The sequence below is a fragment of the Spinacia oleracea genome, chromosome 3 (genome assembly GCF_020520425.1).
Source record: "Spinacia oleracea cultivar Varoflay chromosome 3, BTI_SOV_V1, whole genome shotgun sequence".
NCBI classification, from domain to species: Eukaryota; Viridiplantae; Streptophyta; class Magnoliopsida; order Caryophyllales; family Amaranthaceae; genus Spinacia; species Spinacia oleracea.
Genome location: NC_079489.1, coordinates 35,305,791 through 35,315,763, shown reverse-complemented (window position 1 = coordinate 35,315,763; position 9,973 = coordinate 35,305,791). Strand labels below are relative to the sequence as shown.

The following is a 9,973-nucleotide window of genomic DNA, read 5'->3' as shown; positions in this document are numbered from 1 at the left end:
TACATGGACTCAAACAAGCACCTAGACAATGGTTCAGCAAACTTTTAGACACTCTCATAACCATTTGTTACATTCAGTCCAAAGCAGACTATAACTTATTCACAAAAGCAACAGAAACTACCATAACCATAACTCTGATCTATGTTGATGACTTGATGATATGTGGAAACTCTATGAAGGAGATCAATGAACTTAAAAAGCTGTTGTCAAAGTGCTTTCACATGAAAGACCTTGGAGAACTAACCTACTTCTTAGGTCTGGAAATAGACAGATATGATTATGGCTTTTTTGTATCACAGAGGAAATACACCACTGAGTTGCTGAAAGAATTTGGTATGAACACCTCATCCCAACTCAAACTTCCTATGGATGTTAATATCAAACTGACTCCAGAATAGGGAGATCCCCTGCCAGATCCTAAGCTGTACAAAGAATCTTAGGGAAACTGATCTATCTCACAATCACTAGGCCTGACATCACCTTTACAGTGCATATTCTTTCTCAATTCATGCAGAATCCAACAACAGTACATATGCAAGCATCAAGGAGACTTCTGAGATATCTTGTAGGGACTGCAAATCAAGCATCATGCTAGCATCCTCATCATCTGCACAACTGACAGCTTACTGTGACAATGATTGGGGAAGTTGTCCTACCTCAAGAAGATCCACTACAGGTTTCTGTATTCTCTTAGGATCATCCCCTATATCATGGAAATCCAAAAAACAAACAGTAGTGGCACGTTCTACTGCAGAGGCTGAGTATAGAGCCATGGCTCTTACTGCTTGTGAAATCACTTGGCTAACAGCTCTTCTAAAGGATATGGGACTGCAGCATCTTCCTACAACTGTAATGAAGTGTGATAATCGTGCAGCCATTGCTATTGCTGCCAACCCTGTGCTGCATTAAAGGACTAAACATATAGAAATGGATTGCCATTTCATAAGAGACAAGATCAACACTGGAGAAATAGTCACTCAATATGTGCCCTTTCATGCTCAAGTTGCTGATATTTTCACCAAAGTTCTTGACACAAGACAACATTATGATCTTCTAAGCAAGCTTGGAGTGTAAAGTTCACCCACCACTCAGCTTGAGGGGAAGTATTAAGAGGTTCAGCCCAAATGAAGCAAGCCCATTCTCACTTAGGCCCTTTTTATCTTGTATTTTCCGGTGTTTCCCTTTCTTGTTTTTTAGTCAATATGTTGCTGTTTTCTTCTGTTTGTAAGCAAGGTTAATCTGGTCTTTTGTAGTACTAGGTTAGCCACCACAAATGATTGGCATTGTGGTATTTAAGACAAAGGTCGGCAGCAGTCAAGCAAGAATAACAAAAATACTTGGGCTCCAAGTTTCAATCTTTCTCTTCCTCTCTTTCCTAAAACAATTTCTGCAACTCACTACATTTCGTTGATGAAAATCTTCATAATGTGTGACGCAAATGATTTTTTTCAAAAAAAATATATTGGGCTCCACGTTTTTATTTACTTAATCTGCACTATAATATATATAATTGTAGATTAAATAAACCAAATGTGAAACTCTTAATTTTATTTCTTTTAGCTCACCCTAGCACAGATCGAACATGTAAAGTCGTAAACATTTTCAACAAATGTCCACCATGAAAAAAGTTTACAAAATTAAAATCAAAATATAGCAATAATAACGAAAAACGAACAAAAATATGGTGTCATAGTAACAATACAATCAAGGAAGTTGTCCAACACCAACTTTGAGACCTTACAAGTTACAATTACAAAAATCAAAATGTACTTCTACAAAAATTTCCTAACTAAATAACATAAAAAACTTCACATTCTTTGTTGGAATCACTATGAAAACTTCATATTCTTTTGCCTTCAATGTTAAAGGAAGTGATGCATTTTGAGGAAGCCTGCAATAATATTTTTGAAGGAGATCAAAGTGCATAAGCCATCTACCACGTTTCATTAATAAACTTACCTAAATAACTAAATGCCAGAAACATATAGATTTGATTCAGATTAATGATGGTCTGAACTTGGGAGCTTGAGGGACTACCCCTGCTTTCACTGTTGTGTCCAATTGCTCCAGTTGCTGAATCATAGGCACTGAGAACACTGGAGGCAAAGTCCAACAACTTAGGTTAGGTAATAAAACTAATAATTATGCACAAAACCCAAAACGACATTTTAAGGAATTAAGGTTGAATAACAGGTGAGCAAGTTTTTTGAAGCCATCGAACTGCATATACAGTACATTGAACTGCAGTAGCACACATCAAAATGATATTGTAATCTGCATATACAATACATCAAAATGACATTGTAATCTGCATATAGAGTACATCGAACTGCAGTAGCACACCCCCAACTTTAGTAATCGTGGTGTGGTATTCAACTAACCATGCACAATACCAAGTAGCTTGTATACCCTGGTCTAACTTAAGGTTAGAGTTTTGAATTGGCTTCACTTGGTTATCATAATTAATATTAATTAATGAATGTGCAATGCATGATGGTTATGAAAACGAAATATTGGAGGATAAACAATGAAACCAGCAGGAAGCATATTTCATACACCATAATGAAAATGAAAGTAAGAGTAACGACTACTGGTAAATAACACGCATATGAACACAAAATTTCTATTAGTAAAATTATATGCTAGACTTGTTGCATTTACAATATGATTATAATTCCGCGAGGAACATACAGTCATTGAAACTTTTAAGCCATGTTTCACAATAATCAAACATTATTAGAAAGTAATAAACAGATGAAAGAAGATGGAAAACCTGAAGCATAAACGCAGCCACAGGAACTGGAAAAAACAGAGTAACAATCTCAAAAAATTGAAAGAACAGATCCATTGGCTGGCCCATCATCCAACCAACTATCACACAAAAGGGAATCTGGAAAATCTGGAATCTGCATAATGAAATCCAGTTCTTTAGAAAAGAACACGAGCATTTCCTAAACATAGCAAAAAGATAACAGACACATAAGAGTCAATTATTGATGCTAATAAGTGAGAACGGAATGAAAAATCCTGAAAGACCCTTAATCCCATAACACAAGTACAAATAGGCCTCATTCGTGTCAAACCATAAGTAAATAGAAACAATGAAGACAACCTTCATATGATTCCAAAAACAACAGAAGAACCTTGATGGCTTATGGCCTTATGACTATGTTACTGAGTAGGAAATACATAAATTATTTGTTGGATAGGATTATGTGAAGAAAAGATGAAACAAATTCTTAGGTACACGACCTACTAGTTAACATTTACCAATTAAATGTTCAATCAAACTATACTTAAAGAACAAGATATTATAAGATTGTTCTATCCAACTTGATCCGTCCCCAAAACTTTAAGTCACAAAATCGAGTACACATGAAAATGAAGGTAGAAGAGATAAAGTACCTCGTCAACAAGATACACGGTGACGAGGTAAAGCAAAGCTTATGTACCAAAAATATCAACCTATTTCCCACCTTTCAAAGCCGAGAAATAAGACCCCCCGAAACATCAAACATGCCATACTGACTGGGGACAGAAGTCTGGAGGTAACTTTTAACAAACCTTGGCTAGAGGGAATAGCAGACCCATCCACAAAATTCAAAACTCCCTGAAATATGGGTTTTACATATTTAGAGCCAATATGAGTAGAATTTGAAGCTTCTGCATCAAACTTCTCATGTAATTTCCTATCTTCACAGCCATATAATTGATAACACATTTCATTAGCATATAATTAAGAAACTATTTCAATAACAGTAAAAGATAAGTGTCAATATTTTCTACAATTAGCAACAAAAAATTAAGCTTCAAAACACTTCAAATCGACCGCAAAACACTTCAAATCCTAACGAACTGTAGAGAAATTAATCAGATTCTCGTAATAACTGAAATTAAACTCAAATTAAATAATCGTCCTAATTACATAATCTACATAAATTTCTGCGATTATGAACGAAAATTTAAATGAAGGTTAACAAATTTGACGGGAAAAAGAAGAAATTGTCAAAGGACCAACTCAACCAAAAACTTAAGCTGATGGTTGAAGCCCCAAGATTAGTTTTTATATTCTATCACGCCCCCTCACATGAAAGCCCTTTGGGCTTGAAGTGTGGATGCAGCATTGGCCTCCTCATACCTAGCGCGAAATATTCCACTTTGAAAGGAGGGGTGGATGAGATTCGAACCTGTGACCTTTGCGTCACGTTGGCACTGATACCATGTCAAAGGACCAACTCAACCAAAAGCTTAAGCTGATGGTTGAATCCCCAAAATTAATTTTTATACTCTATCAGAAATACCTTCCAAAATAAGAAAATGGAGGAGTGCAAAAGGAAGAGCGGGAAGAGGGGAGAAAATCAACTCCCTAAACAACGCCTAGGGTGTTTTTTGATGGGGTTTTTCTTGTTATTGTAGGTGTCATAGGATGAATTAACTCTTCGCGTCGCTGGAACCTAGGGTTTCGCCCCCTGAACTCCATATTCGCATAGCTTGAATTTTCAAAGAAAATGGACATATTGGGTGGTTTGGTGAGAGGGGACTTTGAAGAGCAAGCTCGATACAAATTTTTTGAAGGAGAGACATAGGTTTTGGAGGTTCGGGAATGGAGATATGGAAAAAAAGAATATGAGAGAGAAAGCATTGTAGAGTTTCAACAATGGAGATTAGGAATGTTTGGTGAGAGGAGACTTTGAAGAGCAAGCTCGATACAAAAGTTTTGAAGGAGAGACAGAGGTTTTAGAGGTTCAGCAATGGAGATCTAGAAAAAAAGAATATGAGAGATAAAGAGTTGTAGAAGGGAGGCGGAAAAGGGTTAAGGGGTAGGTATTACCACGTCGCACAAATAAAAAGAAAAAGGTTCAGCTGCGTCGCTTAATAGAAAATGTGTGACGTAAATTACTGAATTAACCTACACGAGGTACGATTGCTTCAGTTATTAGTTACATAGTGATGTAAGTGATGTTCTTTTACTTAATTAGATGCTTTTGTGTCACTCATTACTATGGACGACGTAAATACACCCACGCAAATAAGCAATTTTGTACTAGTGTTGGTTACTTTGTTCCTAAACACTTCATCGAGGGATATGTCCATCTTTTGGACGTTGAACGACATTATAAAGGAAGGAAATATGAATATTTCTTCGTTGTTAAGGTTGAAAGAGACCAGGTGGATCGTGCGCACCACGTTGCTAACAACTATATCAACTCCTATAAGCTAGTTTCAATTCGATTTCATAAGTCACCAGGTGCATCGTGCGCACCAGGTTGAAAGAGACTGGGTTGAATAAGATTAAATAAGTTACAGTATATCAACTCTTATAAGCTAGTTTCAATTAGATTTCATAAGTTTACTATCACAATATTCACTCCCCTTTGCTCCCCCTCTCGTTCTCTCGGCAGGGTTTACAAAATTATGATTCATTAGGTCAGAAATAGCCAGTTCTCGACCCTTTTTCTTTAATTTAGGTTTTTTTTTTATTGTTGTTAGTTTCAATAAAATTAAACAAATTTGTCAAAAAGTACCTCATAAAACTGTGTAATTGAGAGAAACTACGTTATAAAATCATGTTGTAATTAACTACCGGCCTTACAAGAATTTATGTTGTAAGATACTACCTTAGGTTGGATTATGAACATTGATTCGAAATTTCGGGGTTAACTTTACTAGGTATATCTCACATGACATCTCACGCGAAAGAGGTAATTAAATGGTACTTAAGATACTTATTCTAAAGTCTATTTTACAAGACGCTCTCTTGACAAATATTTTTATCGGATAAAAACATGTCATTTTATTTATTTGGATTTTTGAAAATTACTATCTTATAAAATTCCATCTTTGACAATTACCATCTTATAATTTATTTGTTTTTTTAAATTACCACCTTTTCTTTTACAAAAGTTTTGAAAGTTACCACAACTGAACGAAAAAAGTTAGCAATTCCATTACGAGGCCGACATAAATGACTTTCATTAGTGTTCCCCCATTTTTTCCATAAAAACAAGATATAACCTTGTGAGATTCACAACTTCATATCATCCTTCAAATTCTTCCCAATAACTTCCAATGAGATAAATGAAACTTCAGTCACCTTAGTTCCAAAGGTTAAATGTTCTTTCTCAGTACATAGTACGTTGATTATTACATACATATCTCATAATGTCATTTTTAAATGCATTACTAAGATGGTCTGCAAACAATTTAAACTTGTTCTGCCTTTGTTGGTCTCTCAAAACCAGGGAGCTTTTGGCCTTTTGTTAGCGGGAGGACTATTCAAAAATCTTAAGATACGGTTGAGTGAGACTTTGTAGAAGAAATGTTGACAGCTCAATAGGTTTTCTCTAAAGTTTTCATGGATTTTCATGGTTTTCATCTCAAGTCCTCGTTTCTCCTTAATGGTGAACGGACTCCTCATGGTTTTTTTTGCCACAAAAAGAATTTTGAGACAAGGGAACCTTTTGTCTCCTCTCTTATTTATACTCGATCTGTATGGAGTACTTATCGAGGATGATGGACTATATTGGAACTTATTTTCATACAAGATGCAAAAATCCAAAGTTAAATCATGTTTGCTTTGAAGATTATGTACTTACTTTCTGTAAAGGGAATCTTCGTCCATTCAACTGATGTTGCATGGTTCGTTGACCTTCTCAAATATTACAAGGCTTCATGCTAACTTCTCCAAATCAGCTGTACACTGTAGTGGTATGGAAGAAGAGGAGGTAAAAAGAGTAACATAATCCTCAGGGTTCAATTCCAAAGGGGCTCACTACTACAAAACTAATAGTTTCTGGACGCTGTTGCTCGGCGCCAGCGTGTAAGTGCTGGGTGGAAAATCAATTCCCGCTTTTCTTGGACGACTTTCGGCGTCGAGGATTTTGTAGACAATATTCAGCGTCGAGAGTACACGTGCCTTGCACGTGTATTCATTTTTAGTCCAATATAATACGAGGACCATTCCACAACTCCCAACCCTCACAAACTCCTATAGTTTCACCAAAAATTACTCTCTCTCTTGCCTCACCGTTCTCTCTCTCATGCCTCACAATTGAGAAATTCTAAGATGAAAAGCTCGATGAAGAACTCGAAAAGGTAATAAATTTTCTATCCTCTCTTGTTCTTGATTTCTAGGGTTTCCTCATACGTTTTTATTTTTATTTTTTTGTCCAGATCTTGTTATTAGTTTCTAGGGTTTCCTCATACAATTTTTTTTTTTGTTTGTTCAGATCTTGTTATTTGTTTCTAGGGTTTTCTTTTGATTTGTTCGGAGAATAAATTTTTCTGTCAATTGCATTCCACATAAATGGAAAGGAAATTTTTGAATTCAACATCACACTTGTGGATATGGTAAGGGTTCTTTTTTTTTAGAAGAATTTTTCTACAATTTTTCAAAATGCGAAATTGAATTATGTTGTAGTATTAGCTCTTCATTTGCAGCTTTATTCTCGTCAAATGGGGGATTGCTGCCAAATTCGTTTAATTCTACTTTGTTGCTGGTTAGTAGATGTAGTTGTAAATCAGTTGTTTCTTTGGTTTAGTTATCGTTTCCCCCCATTTTCTATGACTTATTTAGATTTGTGTAATTTTGAGTTTGCTTTGATATTTGGTTAAATTCCTGCTCATTATTTGGTTTACCAGGTGGATATTTTGGATTATGAAACTATGAAATGTGCACTAGAACTTATTGGTACGAGACTATGAGTAATAGATACTTGTTTCTCTTCTTTGCGCCATTTTGAGAATTGATTTGTTTCCCTTCATTAATAGTTCATTAATTGATGAAACAATTTGGGTTTTTATATGCGGATTGAATATTTCTATGTGTACTTTATTACAAAATACTCAAGGCCAAAATAGTGATCATTATTACATAAATAGAAACAAGAAAGCTTTTAAGCCTCTTAATCGTAGTCTATGCATGTCCTTATGTTTAGTGAGAGTGCCCAAATTTCTGCTTAGATTTATTTTTAAGCTTAATCGATTTTTATAGATTTTGAAGGTTCAATAAAAGTATGAACTTTATATCTTACAAGTTGTTCAGAGAGATGAGAGTACGTTTATTTACTATAGTACATTCCTGTTTAAACTATAAAAAACTCTCATTTTCACTGTCCTTCGCCTTTTCCTGTTTAAAATTGTTGCTAGTGTAGTGGAAGAGGCTAATCTAGAAAACAAGTTTGCATAGGCAAGTTCCAGACTCCGTCTGAGGTATTATGTTGCTAGTTCTCTTTACCTATAGCTGCAATGTTTAATTCTTTGTTATTATTTTCCTAATATTTCAATTGTAGGCAGTTTTATAAATGTACTCAATTGATTAGCAAAGAGTTGTATACTTCATGTGTATCAATTGCAATCTCTCTTTTTTTCCTGTCCTTTGTGAAGAAAATTTCTTTGGTTTGCTTGATGGTCACAAAATGTGAGCATAATTTGTATATTTGTTAGGTATCATATCATCTACTTGCTAGTATTTCTGTAAGTCTAGATCATGGTTTGAAACATAGAAATTTCCTTTATTTTCTCTCTGCTCCTAAGTGGAATATTGGTCACTTTACATTTTGTTTTCTCCGGTAATTTCAAGGAGATACCACAAACTATTTAAATTTTAAGCATGTACTTAGTGCACACATACCTTATAGGTGCTTTCTAGAAATACTCTTCTATGTATAATTAAACACATTCCATGGTGTATACTATGCGTCCTCAATATTTTAACTGATCTCAATATATGCTCCAGATATCATATGATTATTCGATACATAATATTTAATTCCTCTAGCTTCCCAGGCATAATAAATTATGCTTGTTAGCTTCCCATGCCTGTTCATTTTACCTAATACTCTTTGCAATGAATCTGGGTTTAACTTTCGAGGCCTGCGATTATGCTTGTGTAACTTATCATGCTTGTTCATTTCCCAGATACACTTGTTTTAAGATGATGACTTCGCACCAATTAATTCTAACTTTTTATCATCTAGGTGATGTAAAGGTTTGTTGCTGCCAACCCAGAGCAATTTTGATGAGTGAACTAATGCAGAAAACAAACAACCATTACAAAAGAAGGTTAAAGAGTCTAAATTTTAGTAAGTTCCATCTTTGCATTGTTTTTTTTCCTGTTAACAGAAAGCTTAAGTTCTAACTACTTAAGCATATCAATTTGGTGGTTAAGATGTTTAGTGTAGGCCGTAGGGTGTCAGTTTTTCAGGGTGTTAATTTGGTACTGGAGGACGGTTCTTGTGGATGTATGCTTGCATAATGATTTGAGTGCTGGAAATTTATTTTTCTTTTAATTGGCAAAATTTGGAGAGGAATTATCTTGGAAAACAGCAGCTTAAGCCTCAAGGTTTAGCCAGTTTCCTAGTTTAGACTTTAGACAGTTTAGAGTATCTGTTGTTTCTGCAGTTTCCTTCCATTCAAATATCGGTTTATCAAAGTTGGTCTGTAATGTAATTATGTGACAATTGCTGATAAAATAAATTTATCGCCGTATCACACTATCACAGTAGAAGATGCGAAATTCTACTTCCTTTTGGCCTTCATGATTTTTATGAAATCGTTATGGCTTATGGGTGAAGGAAATAATGCCCTTGGTCCAAGTATGCATTCAATGTTAAGTCTAATAAATGCGGTTCAGTATTAATTAACAAGTTAACAATTCAGTGAGATCAAGTGAGCTGAATGCCTAGCTAGAGGCCGCTTCAGTTCAAGTGGAATCAATGATATTAATCCACAGCTTACTCTTGACTGAACCCGTAGGGTCACACAAATAGTACGTAAACGGATCAAGTATTTAATGGCATTAAATACTCCATCTATGGATATTCGGAATCGACGGATCTTGGTTTCAGTGGGAGCTGAGATCGTCACAGGCAAGAAATGAATACTCCGGAAACGATGATATTGCCGGAAACGGAAATATGGATCGTATCGGAAATATAAATATTATCCAAGTCGTAGATGTTGCCGGAAACAG

The 9,973-nt window shown here is 35.2% G+C and overlaps 1 long non-coding RNA gene across 1 annotated transcript; it reads left to right on the top strand.

Moving 5' to 3' along the window:
- The first annotated feature begins 6,987 nt into the window (after positions 1–6,987).
- Positions 6,988–9,827, top strand: LOC130468933 (uncharacterized). Its single transcript, XR_008929316.1, has 3 exons — positions 6,988–7,095; positions 7,230–7,350; positions 8,979–9,827. It is a non-coding gene; the product is annotated as an uncharacterized lncRNA (long non-coding RNA).
- Positions 9,828–9,973: the final 146 nt, after the last annotated feature.